Here is a 7,938-nt window from a genome sequence, read left to right as displayed (position 1 = left end):
ATATATCCTTGATAATAGTCCTTTGTCTGAGGTACAGCTGGTAAAAATTTTTTCCCACATTGTAGATTGTCTCTTAGTTCTGCTAATGGTTTCTTTTGAAGTACAGAAGCTTTTTAGTAAGATGAGATCCCAGTTGTTGATTCTTTCTGCTAGTTCCCGTGCTACTGAGGATTTGTTCATAAAGTCTTTTCCTATACCAATGTCTTCCAGAGTTCTGCCTAACTTACTTTCCAGCAAGTTTAATGTTTCTGTTTTAATATTTAGATCTTTAATCCATTTGGATTTTAATTTAGTGCATGGCGAAAGATAAGGGTCTAATTTTAATCTGTGGCAGGTTGATATCCAGTTTTTCCAACACCATTTATTAAAGAGGCTATCTTTCCTCCACTGAGGATGGTGAGCTCCTTTGTCGAAGATGAGGTAGCTGAGTACATCTGCATTTGTTTTTGTGTCTTCCAGGGATCCTGGAACTTTAAATGACAGGTCTGGTTCCCTGTTTTTTCCCCTTGTCCCTGCCCTCCCTTCACTCACTCCTCCTCTCCCCATAAGAATCGTATCTCTTAAGGAAAATTATTGTGGAAATTTCTAGAAGGTCTCACTATACCTAATGAAATGGAAGTGATGATACATTCAATCAATGGAAGAAAAACATCCTAAATTTCAGTTCTCTAAGTGTAAATCCTCAGCACTTCCTGCTTTATATGTTAAAGACCCCTTGATACTGTGCCCATCACATGCAAAGTGTCAGTGCACATGTTTTACAATTGAAAATATCACCAATGCCTGATATCACAGAAAGTCTTCCTAGATTGGATATTTTGAAACAGCACGCTGAATCAGGCAGGATGTTGTGTGAGTGTAATACCAGCACTCTGGGTGGCTGAGGCAAGAAGATTATAAGGTGCAATGCAGTCTGATGATTTCTGTGACTTAGGAAAACCTGTAGTGCCTATCTGAAAAAAGAGAAAACCCTGAGGATACACCTGTAGTTTGTGTGGAGACACAGGGTACAACTCCTAGTAATTCAAAAGTGACAAATGAACAGACAGATGATACACAGATAAGAAACTTAAAAAATTGTTACATAAAAATAATATACTAAGTTAAGAGCCACTGATTTACTTAGTATGAAGAAAAAGATAGGCCATAGGGTTATCTTATCAAAGGGGGGACTGCAGTTGTGGAACCCAAAGACATGACCTCACTTCCTTGGCAACATCTCCAAACAGAATGTGGAACCCTTGCGAACGGGCATCACAATCCAGTAGCAGCCGTCGCCCAAGCTCACTTGGCTGGAGACGGGCAACAGCAGACATGCTGAGCTGCTTCTCCACTTCGCGAGGCAGCAGCCCCAGGACCCCAGGCAGAGAAAGTATCTGTGGAAGATTGAGAAGACGGCTGACACCATCCAGACACCGCAGGCCGCACTGCAGCAGCGACACAACTGTAAGTGTCACAGACACTCAGGGAAGGTCTCCCCGGTAGTGACCACCAGTGACCTACCAAAGTCAAGGTGCCCCAGTGAAGTCTCCCTAAACCCAAATACGATTGGCACAGAAGCAGGGAAGACCTCAGGGCAAGAATCACCACACCCAGAAACACCCAGTCGCTCTGGGCAGGTCTCCCGAGAGCTGGCCACAGAAAACCTAGAGAGTCAAGGTCCAGGGGAGGAGACTGAAGTCATAGACACCAACCCCGGAGAGACGCACAGAATCCTGATGTACATCCAACCAGGCGTGGCTGCCACTATTGGAAACAACATCACAGAGAGCCTTGCGGAATTCCGGCCACTCTGGTCTGTGCTGGCAGCCAGGCCACACTCATTCACCAAGCCCTTCCTGCCCATTTTCCTGGGAAGCCAACCCATCTATGGCCCCTTTTTCCTGGGCACCTCCACCACCCACACCACTACCCCATCGGTCCTGAGCTTGGGAAGAGACATTGTGACAGCATCTTTTGAGAATTCCAGCTCCTTAGAGGGCTTTTGTGATAAATGTCAAGATGTGTGGTGTTTGGACAATAAACAGATTTTAACCACAGATTGGGTAGCGGAAGAAAGAGTCCCATACACTGTGTCACCTCCGCTGGAGTTAGAAGAGGCCATGATGCTCTCTGAGTTAAAGAAAGATTCTGAGCTCCTAGTTAATGCAACACCTTGTATAGCAGAACATCCTAAAGTGCCTTGTCCACCGGAAGATACATCCATCGGGCACGGAGCCGCAGGCCGCTGGAGAAAGCTGCATTGTACAAATTGCCACGTTTTTCAAGCCAAAGCTTCAGCAGGTGAGCTCACTGCGCCGTCTGCACAGACCGTGTAGGGGGCCTTGGACGCCAGGTATATAAGTGCACCCGGTGTAAACTCTCAGTGCACAAGAAGTGCCACCGACTTGTCACAGTTCAATGAGGGCAGCGTTCACTACCATCAGAGCCCATGGTGCCAGGGGCTCCATCAACCATGGCTTCACACCGTGCACAGACAGCGATCCAACAGAATCTTTCAAGTCATGAGGCTTTAGAACAACTTGATGAAGAGAATGAGGCAGGGAACACTGGGGAAAGTGGAAAAATTTCACCTGGTTAAGGTCTTCAGGACTTTGATTTGCTCAGTGTGAGTGGCAGAGGAAGTTATGGGAAAGTACTGTTGGTTCAGTAGCTGAAAAAATAAGATCCTACTTATGCGATGAAAGCAGTGAAAAAAGATCTCATCCACACTGATCGGGTATGGACAGAGAAGCACATTTTACAGCAGGCATCTCATTGTCCATTTCTAGTTGGACTGCATTCCTGCTTCCAGACAGAAAGCAGACTGTTCTTTCTTCTAGACTATGTAAATGGTGGAGATCTGATGTTTCATAGGCAGCAACAAAGAATACTTCCTGAAGAACATGCCAGGTTTTACTCTGCAGAAATCAGTTTAGCATTCAACTATCTCCATCAGCGAGGGATACTGTACAGAAATTTGAAACTGGACAATTTATTACCTGACTCTGAAGTGCACATTAAACTCTTCGATTACTGCATGTGTAAGCAAGGCTTAGAGCCAGGAGACATGACCAGAACTTTCTGTGGCGTTCCTAATTACCTGGCTCCAGAAATTATAAGAGGGGAAGAGTATGGCTTCAGTGTGGACTGGTGGACTCTTGGAGTGCTGTTGTATGAGATGATGGTTGGGGAATCTCCATTCCGTCTTGTGGAGAGCTCTGACAACCCTGACCAAAATGCAAAAAAGAATCTCCTGGAAATTATTTTGGAAAGAACCATTCACTTACCTCCTGATTTGTCCATAAAAGCTGCAAGTGTTCTGAAGAGTTTTCTGAACAGGGACCCAGTGGAATGAGTTGGTTGCTGTCCTCAAAGGGGATTTGCTGATTCCAGGGGCATCCATTTTTTGAAAACGTTAACTGCGAGATGATGGAGCAAAAGCAGGTGGTGTCTCCCTTTAAACTAAATATGTTTGGGGGAATTGGTTTGGACAATTTTGATCTTCAATTTACTGATGAACCTCTCCAGCTCACCCGAGATGATAATGATATCGTGAGGAAGACTGATGGATGGGAATTTGCAGGTTTTGAGTATATTAATCATCTTACGATGTATGAAGAAGCATCTGACTCTCATTTTTCAGCTATGTATTCTGCTGATGTTGCTCTTTAATGCATGAAAAAACTTGTTAGCAACCTATGTTCAAATAACCATTTTATAGATGTCAAGAAGCTGATTTTATTTTGTATAGTTATATGTCAATGTAATACTGGCTTGTTATAGTCCATAATAGGGAAGATTGAATGTTTTTGTTGATAAGAGTTGGTTTTTACGATTTGACTTGAATAACAATGAGGCAATTGCTTCTTAAACAAACTTGGAAACACATTCCATTTGTTGAATGGAGACCATGTAATACTTTTTCTACTTTTTCACTATAAGGGAAAATAGTTTTTCTTTTTAGTAGAATGTCTTACCTGTGTGGTTAATCTCAAACCATATTACCTATACTTTTTGAAGCCCAGTTTATATAGCCTTCAGGGAATCTAAAAAATTATAGCCATATTTAATTAATCTTTATAAAATACATTTATTATAGTTCTATCTCCTTAGTTAAGTTTGTTATTCTTTGGTAGGATAACACATGAAATATGTAGTAGAATTCATTTCAGGGGCAAAATTTTTCAAAATATTTTTATTGATATTACTGATTAGCATTTCATTATTTAAAGTTGCCAGATATAATATTCCTGTCTTAGGACTATTTTTATGCAAAGGACGTGGAAAGTAACCATCATCGTCTAAATAAATTACAATGAGGCACTCTTAGTAAAATTTAATTTTAGGTGAACTACCTAGTTTTAAACTTAGAATGATTTAAAATTTGTAGGCATTTAATAAATTTTCTTTTCTTTTTTGAAGTGCCACATTTCATTAGAAATGTAACTTTTCCAAAGCTTTTAGACATATATTTTCTTTTCTTTCAATTTTTCAGTTTGAAAGTAATGAAAACATAAAGGAAACTATTTATAGACACTCACATGTTCATTTCTGAGGCAGATATGTTTCTCTAAATGCCTGGAACTTGTTTGAAAACAAAAAGGAGCATTCACAACATAAAATTATAGAGAATTCTAACATGTCAGAAAGATGTTTATTATCTTGCTTTTAAGCACTGCCCTTTGCTCTAGTGCATTTCAGAACGCAGAATAATTACACAGAGAGTTTTTTAAAACATATTTATTACTTAGCCCACATTAGAACTCTTCAGGGTTTTTGGACCTCATTTTGAGAAACACTTTCTTCAAGTTACTTTTTTGTTCTCCAGGCAAATAGTAGAAAGTGTATTCATGTTATAATATTTTAAGATGGCAAAAGCAGCAATTTACAACTTTAGGAATCTTTTTGAACAAATTTGAAATGAATGACTTCATTAGATACCTTCCTTGTTCCCCTCAACAAAATCTTACCAGGTTTCTAGCAAATATATACAAATAATGAGCACTTTCCTTTTATGAGGTTTTCACCTTTAGTCAGGGTGCTCTCTTTTTTAAATTTTTAAGTAGTAAGATTGTGCATATTTTATGCAGAATTGCATTAAATATGTTTTGATTCTTTTTGCAGTCTTTAAGTGTCATGCCAGTTCTTTTCCTGTTGTATACAAGGTCTCTCAAAATGTTCACCAGGGCAATTAGGCATTTTTTGGTCAGAATGGTTTGCATTTCAGTGGTCAAGGAAATAATTTGTTTTGCACATGCCTGTAGTCAGATCATTGCATGCATATGCACCCTGGATTAAATTTCAAGTATCTTGTTCAGTGCCAGTACATTTACTGCATAAATTCGTGTTGTTTTGATTTTTGTCATGTAGAGTACTGCCTTGGTCATCGCAATGTATTCTGTATTTGTGTACCTTCTTTTTCATGTAAGGAATTTTAAATAAAACATTTAATAAATATTTAAAAAAATGCCAAAGATCTTACATATCAGGAGGATCAGAATCATCTGCAGGTGACTCTTGGTCCCATCTCCAGAGTTTCTGACTCAGAAACTTTGAACTAACAGGTTCTCAAGTACTACTGATGCCCACGGTTGGGACCATACATTCAGACCCACTGCAGTCAAGGGCTATCTATGCACCAAAGCAGAGAGTAGTCAGAGTGATGATTGCTGTTTTTCTTGTTCCCAAGATGTATCTGTATCATGAAGCCACACTTTAACACGTTTTCTTGCAGTAGTTAGTAGGGAAATGAAAATCCAAAACCCAAAAAGATATCTAGATATATCAGGAATGCCAGCTACTGCCAACAGCTGAGTCTTTATTGGAGGGATTCTCTTCACACACTCGGTTTGCTTTGATTCTCATGACCCTGAGAGGCTGTCTCTTGGATGCTCATCACCCAGCTATCTTCCTGGGCTCAGAATGATGTCCCTTCTGCTCTCTGACATTTGAAGTCTAGGCCCCAGCAGGGCGCGGTCCCAGCCAGAGCTCTGGCCGGGAACATGCCTCTTTCCTGATAGGATATCTTTCATTTCCTTTTTCTGTGTCTTTGTGGATTCATTCATGATCCTCTAAATGTCATTTTCAATTAGTGAACTTAGTACCCGAACTCAAGAAACAGCACATATTTGGCCACTGACAGCACTTCTGGATTTTACTGAAACCTGTGAGTACATAGAAAATTATCACATGCATATGCAATTCTACAAAAATCTGGAGAAAATAGACATTTTTATTTTTTCATGGGCTCATGAAAGAAATCAAATTGTAGATTGAACAAACATGAAGAAACCTGGAGGGCCGGGAACATCCATAATCACAGATGAACCATTCTTCCTGGCTCAGAAGGAGTTCAGGGTCCACACTGGAGGGAACACTATCGAGGATTTGGTGGGTGTCTGGAGGACTAAGTTAACAATGAGAGCTCCTGGGTACAAACGTCATGTGTTACCCGCAGATTCCTGAGACTCTCAAGGTGAGGCTCTAAGTAGACGCCTTGCTCCTCTGAAATGAGGGAATAAGATTGGGCACTGAGAAATGAACCACAGCCTTCTCTAGTCAGACATTCTGAGGACTTTTCCACAACGTTATTCTTCTTGGAAAAAAACTATCATAAATACAGAGGAAACACCCTTCATTGTATGATGAGCTTTAGGGGTCAAAATAGTCTATAGGACAAATAAAACTCCATCATACAAGATGAGCCACAAAAGTCAGGTTTCTAGTGCTTTGAGTATCTCATTAGTAAGTGTATGGAATGCAAAATGGATTATTCTAACCTGCAATGGCACACCATGTTGGGAGACACTCAGATCACAGAGGCATGATCTTCAATCTCAGGTCTAGGTGTTAGCACCAGGAGTGAGTGCCTGGCATTGTTGTGGAGGTTCAGAGCGTGGGACGGGTGAATGAACCCTGTGCACCAATAAGTGGGCAAAGATGCAGAAGAGTGATGTCAGTGTAATCTCTATGAAAACCCTCAAATTTTGTTTTGTTCCATTGTGAATGAGTCCACAGTAAAACTAACACCAATTCTTAGGCAAGATTTTGGAACCTGAGTCATGAGACTCACACTCAAATCCCATCCTTGAGGGGATCATAAAGACATCCCCAGAGCATATATCATAAGGCTGGTCTGAAGACCCAGGGTCTTCCTGTGGAGCAGATGGGACACTATCAATCCAGGGAGTTGCTGTAGATACCATTCTAGGATGCCTGGCAGCTCACGCACTATTCGGAGTACTCATGTGGGATTAATAGTGTCCGTCTTTTTGGGAGAACAGTGAGTTATGATGATACCTGATAGAAGCAGGCCCTGGTCAATACAGCTGCTTAGCAGCAAGAACACTGATAGCCAAGAAGAGGTTCAGGTGGTTTATAGGCCATTCACAGGCGGGTTGAGAGAGCAGAGCTCTCTTCAGGTGCTTTGATGCTCAGTAAGTTGAAGCCGATACGCACAAATTTGTAAGGAAGTGAGAGAAGATGTATCTCCTCAGAAAGGATAAGGATATGGACACCAGGACCACACTGCTCAATGGCCTCTTTCTCAGGCTGGATCAAGTCTGGAGCTAAGAAGTTTTCTGCCTCATGAATATGCAAATAACCAGCATCTGCTGAGGTGAATATGGATATATCTGTGCCCCAGAGCATTCCACAGCCATCACCCTCTTCTGAAGAATCCAGCAGAGCACAGCTCCTCACCATGGAGCGGACCTGGAGAATCCTCTTCTTGGTGGCAGCTGTGAAAAGTAAGATGACACCCAGTCCTAGGGCTACAGAAGGGACCAGAGCCTCTCAGGGGTCACACATCCAACTCCTGTCTTGTCGCCACAGGTGTCCATGGCCAGGTGCAGTTGGTGCAGTCTGAGGCTGAGGTGAAGAGGCCCAAGGAGTCTGTGAAGATCTCCTGCAAGGCTTCTGGCTACACCTTCACAGACTACTACATGGACTGGGCGC

The 7,938-nt window shown here is 41.6% G+C and overlaps 1 pseudogene; it reads left to right on the top strand.

The window, feature by feature from the left end:
* The first annotated feature begins 906 nt into the window (after nucleotides 1-906).
* LOC104870864 lies at nucleotides 907-3,654 on the top strand (annotated as a pseudogene).
* The last annotated feature ends 4,284 nt before the right edge of the window (nucleotides 3,655-7,938 follow it).

This window comes from Fukomys damarensis, unplaced genomic scaffold (assembly GCF_012274545.1).
Source record: "Fukomys damarensis isolate Sample0158 unplaced genomic scaffold, DMR_v1.0_HiC HiC_scaffold_25, whole genome shotgun sequence".
NCBI classification, from domain to species: domain Eukaryota; kingdom Metazoa; phylum Chordata; class Mammalia; order Rodentia; family Bathyergidae; genus Fukomys; species Fukomys damarensis.
This window is presented reverse-complemented; position numbering and strand designations above follow the sequence as displayed.